A 5,846-nucleotide genomic window follows, 5' to 3' on the forward strand; every position below is an offset into this window, starting at 1 on the left:
CTTAATGTAATTTTTTTCAGTATATGTTCATTGTGACAAATATAGCATTTAGGACATTTTGTATTTATTGCTCATTAATTCTGTCCATAGAGGGTTAATTAGAAACATAGCGCATAATAAGCTGGCAACCGACCTTCAAATAATGATCCTTATAAGTCGGCACCATTCGGACCACTTCGTGTTGGCTGTGGTCTTTTTCCGATTGGTGTCAACATCGGCGAACTAACAGCTGTGACACTGTAGTTGCGTTGTGAAGGACTGATGGTTTAGCACGTTTATGGATAACTTTGATTAATAATAGTATCTGCATTTATATTTAAGCGCACTGTTGAACATGAGACACCATCGCAAAGGTTTGATAAATGATTTAAACGCAGGTTTTCGTCTCCTCACTGTGTTGTTTTACAACAGCCTTAAGCAATTTATTGCTCCTTGCTACAAGTAAGTACCACATTTGAATATGATCTTCTCTGTAATGCACGGGAACGGCCTTGCCGCAGTGGATACACCGGTTCCCGTGAGATCACCGAAGTTCAGCGCTGTCGGGCGTGGCCGGCACTTGGATGGGTGACCATCCGGGCCGCCATGTGCTGTTGCCATTTTTCGGGGTGCACTCAGCCTCGTGATTCCAACGAGCTACTCGACCGATTAGTCGCGGCTCCGGTCAAAGAAAACCATCGTAACGACCGGGAGAGCGGTGTGCTGACCACACGCTCCTCCTATCCGCATCCTCAACTGAGGATGACACGGCGGTCGGATGGTTCCGATGGACCACTTGTGGCCTGATGATGGAGTGCTTCTCTGTAATGCACATTCACGAACCCATGTTACTTCCAGGCCAAAATTTATGCCATAGTAGCTGATCGGTACAAGTAGCGTACGCCCGTGAGTTGTCAGTACTGGAAGCCTCTGAGATAAGCCAAATTGGTTTCCGTGAGACAGTCAGATACCTCGCTCGGTATCTGGCTGGACCAGGAAATCCAGATGTGGGTGACCACATGCAACACGTAGATAACAAAGCAGACGCGAGGTTTAATCCTATGGTTAAGAGGCAAAGCATACTGAATAGGAGGGTGCCGAGGTCCATGAACCCGACACTTATTAGACCAGGGATGACGTACTCAGCCGTAGTCTGGTCCTAAGCAGTTAACACGTCTGTGCCACCTGCAGGTCTTACAGATCGCAACGCAGACTAACATAGTGAATTCCGAATCGAAACTCTCGAGGAAGTGTTCAAAACACTCGCGACTGTGCAACGACTCTAGACGCTCGAACAACCCTTTCGTCCCTAATCTGAGGAACTAGACCACAGCCATAGGTTGAAGCACGACCACCCAAAAATATCTTTTCCTTGAGGGAAAGTAACTACCCTATGGCATGCTTAAATTAAACACACAATCACTGCACTTTTGGCTGACCCCTGTATCACACCAAAACCATGTGGCACCGACAGCTGCGTCCATACAGCCTGCCAAATGGCACAGACAGGGAAGCCGAACACACGGAACACAAAGACACCCTAGATGACTCCACGCAACGAGCGACCGATTTATGACCAATGGCCAATTCAGACGTTGACTTGGCATGTTACCGGTACGCTGACGCTACATCTGGCCCAGGAGACATCAGCGGACATCAGCCACAAGTTTCTGCTGACACAGATACGACAGCAGCTCTCCAACCCCTGCAGAGTGTCGCAGAGGTCTTTTTCCCATTGCACTAGCCGTGGCGTTTTTTTTTCTATCTGCCCTTAACCCTAGTTTACTAAACCCTCGTAATATATACAGTTGCAGTAAGATACAAAACAGGGAATTGTGTACTTAATTTGGTATGTAAATACCATTGGATATTTAACAATTGTGATTAACTAATATATAACCTATAAATTATGATTTGCTTTGAATGAAATATGGAGTAATAATCTTTACGATGGTTTAGTAGCAATGTAATATATTGATAGAAAAAAAATCGCAAAAGCAAGAAGGAGTTGTGCGACATAAACGAAATTTGGTGACCGTGTTTCTACATGTGAAAGGTGACATCTGTTCAAATTTCGCGCCAGTCGCACTAGAGTGGCGCTAGTAGCGCCACTATGGGAATGCAAACCAGATTTTTACTATCAAAAACAGTCTTGGTCACAATTTATTTATTACGGTGACCGGTTTTGACCACTACTGTGGCCATCTTCAGACCTACAAGTCATATACCAAGCTTTAATTACAGGGCAACATACATTTTTTTTCGTATTTATCTGTAAGAATTATTATGTAATCTATGTAAATGGAAGTCTCTTATTACACCAGTAAATCGTATCTGTGCAGCATGTACTATACATGTCAGTTAACGATTATTGCAGCCTACTCATTGAAAATCGTTTCAATAAGATATGTTGCTGCTCAATAGTACATCGTCTGACGTGAGTATCTTCGTCATTCCACTTTCGCAATAACTACGTTAGAAAGAAGCCTGCTGCCACATCTTTGGAACGGCGTCCAACTTCACCATGGCAACCAGTGGTTCCAAATGATTCACTAACAGGCCTTGAGAGGGTAACCCATGTACTGTAAAAACGAAGTTTATTTATCCCACATGTTTAAATATTTTTAACGCTTTTTGACAGGAGCCGTTAAATATGCGAAGTTCAGTGTTTATTTTTCTATCCTGACAATGTTATTTTAAGTAAGAAATTTTACATTGTTATTCGTTATTCGACCTATAACCCATTGGTTAGTAATGACATCACACTGTCAGAAGTGGGCGGAGCCTCCATTATTATATATAGTAAGACGTACATTGGTTTCTCCAGTAGTGATTCTCCAGCAAAAGCAGGTCGTTTCTCATTGGTAATTCATCGTTTTATAGCTTTATAACTTTATGTATTTCCTTTAATGTATGTAGCCCTCTAATTGAAGCTTTGTATACGACTTGTAGGTCTGAAGATGACCGCAGTAGTAGTCGAAACCGGTCACCGTAATAAATAAATTGCGATCAAAACTGTTTTTGACAGTAAATATTTGTAACACTTTGATCACTGTCAACTCCCACAATGTATTGAAAAGTAGCAAACCATATTTGCTTGAAATACATGCTGTAACGGTCTAGGGGTAGCGTCTTCGATTCATAATCAAAAACGTCTTCGGTCCCGGGTTCGATCCCCGCCACTGCCTAAATTTTGATAAATAGTCAGCATTGGCGGCCGAAGACTTCCGGCGTAAGAAGTCAGCCTCATTTTGCCAACGGCCTTGTCAAAGAGGGCGGAGGAGCGGATACAGGTTCAGTGCACTCTCTTGTCCTAGGGGTGGGAAATTGCCCCTAAAGGCGGAAGAATCAGCAATGATCAACGACATGAGGATGCAGAAGGCAATGGAAGCCACTGCATTAAAGACACGTAACGTGTATCCACAGGACATGTGGCCTGTAATTGAAGAAGTGTCATGATGATCTCTCCATTGGCAAAAGATTCCGGAATAGTCCCCCATTCGGATCTCCGGGATGGGGCCGCCAAGAGGGACGTTAACATGAGAAAAAGATTGAACAATCAACGAAAGGATAACGTTCCACGAGTCAGGGCGTGAAATGTCAGAAGCTTGAACGTGGCAGGGAAACTAGAAAATCTGAAAATGGAAATGCAAAGGCTCAATCTAGATATAGTAGGGGTCAGTGAAGTGAAGTGGAAGGAAGACAAGGATTTCTGGTCAGATGAGTATCGGGTAATATCAACAGCAGCAGAAAATGGTATAACAGGTGTAGGATTCGTTATGAATAGGAAGGTAGGGCAGAGGGTGTGTTACTGTGAACAGTTCAGTGACTGGGTTGTTCTAATCAGAATCGACAGCAGACCAACACCGACAACGATAGTTCAGGTATACATACCGACGTCGCAAGCTGAAGATGAACAGATGGAGAAAGTGTATGAGGATATTGAAAGGGTAATGCAGTATGTAAAGGGGGACGAAAATCTAATAGTCATGGGCGGCTGGAATGCAGTTGTAGGGGAAGGAGTAGAAGAAAAGGTTACAGGAGAATATGGGCTTGGGACAAGGAATGAAAGAGGAGAAAGACTAATTGAGTTCTGTAACAAGTTTCAGCTAGTAATAGCGAATACCCTGTTCAAGAATCACAAGAGGAGGAGGTATACTTGGAAAAGGCCGGGAGATACGTCAAGATTTCAATTAGATTACATCATGGTCAGACAGAGATTCCGAAATCAGATACTGGATTGTAAGGCGTACCCAGGAGCAGATATAGACTCAGATAACAATATAGTAGTGATGAAGAGTAGGCTGAAGTTCAAGACATTAGTCAGGAGGAATCAATACGCAAAGAAGTGGGATACGGAAGTACTAAGGAATGACGAGATACGTTTGAAGTTCTCTAACGCTATAGATACAGCAATAAGGAATAGCGCAGTAGGCAGTACAGTTGAAGAGGAATGGACATCTCCAAAAAGGGCCATCACGGAAGTTGGGAAGGAAAACATGGGTACAAAGAGGGTAGCTGCGAAGAAACCATGGGTAACAGAAGAAATGCTTCAGTTGATTGATGAAAGGAGGAAGTGCAAACATGTTCCGGGGAAATCAGGAATACAGAAATACAAGTCGCTGAGGAATGAAATAAATAGGAAGTGCAGGGAAGCTAAGACGAAATGGCTGCAGGAAAAATGTGAAGACATCGAAAAAGATATGATTGTCGGAAGGACAGGCTCAGCGTACAAGAAAGTCAAAACAACCTTTGGTGACATTAAAAGCAACGATGGTAACATTAAAAGTGCAACGGGAATTCCACTGTTAAATGCAGAGGAGAGAGCAGACTGGTGGAAAGAATACATTGAAAGCCTCTATGAGGGTGAAGATTTGTCTGATGTGATAGAAGAAGAAACAGGAGTCGATTTAGAAGAGATAGGGGATCCAGTATTAGAATCGGAATTTAAAAGAGCTTTGGAGGACTTAACGGTCAAATAAGGCAGAAGGGATAGATAACATTCCATCAGAATTTCTAAAATCATTGGGGGAAGTGACAACAAAACGACTATTCAAGTTGGTGTGTAGAATATATGAGTCTGGCGATATACCATCTGACTTTCGGAAAAGCATCATCCACAAAATTCCGAAGACGGCAAGAGCTGCAAGTGCGAGAATTATCGCACAATCAGTTTAACAGCTCATGCATCGAAACTGCTTACAAGAATAATATACAGAAGAATGGAAAAGAAAATTGAGAATGCGCTAGGTGACGATCAGTTTGGCTTTAGGAAAAGTAAAGGGACGAGAGAGGCAATTCTGACGTTACGGCTAATAATGGAAGCAAGGCTAAAGAAAAATCAAGACACTTTCATAGAAGGGTGTAAGAAAAGGCTGTAGCCCCTACTCTTCAATCTGTACATCGAGGAAGAAATGATGGAAATAAAAGAAAGGTTCAGGAGTGGAATTAAAATACAGGGTGAAAGTATATCAATGATACGATTCGCTGATGACATTGCTATCTTGAGTGAAAGTGAAGAAGATCTGCTGAACCGAATGAACAGTCTAATGAGTACACAGTATGGTTTGAGAGTAAATCGGAGAAAGACGTAGGTAATGAGAAGTAGTAGAAATGAGAACAGCGAGAAACTTAACATCAGGATTGATGGTCACGAAGTCAATGAAGTTAAGGAATTCTGCTACCTAGGCAGTAAAATATCCAGTGACGGACAGAGCAAGGAGGACATCAAAAGCAGACTCGCTATGGCAAAAAAGGCATTTCTGGCCAAGAGAAGTCTACTAATATACCGGCCTTAATTTGAGGAAGAAATTTCTGAGGATGTACGTCTGGAGTACAGCATTGTATGGTAGTGAAACATGGATTGT

At 42.6% G+C, this 5,846-nt stretch overlaps 1 pseudogene; it reads left to right on the forward strand.

Moving 5' to 3' along the window:
- Window positions 1-481: 481 nt before the first annotated feature.
- Window positions 482-599, forward strand: LOC124790232 (annotated as a pseudogene).
- Window positions 600-5,846: the final 5,247 nt, after the last annotated feature.

Source organism: Schistocerca piceifrons, chromosome 3, assembly GCF_021461385.2.
Source record: "Schistocerca piceifrons isolate TAMUIC-IGC-003096 chromosome 3, iqSchPice1.1, whole genome shotgun sequence".
NCBI lineage: Eukaryota > Metazoa > Arthropoda > Insecta > Orthoptera > Acrididae > Schistocerca > Schistocerca piceifrons.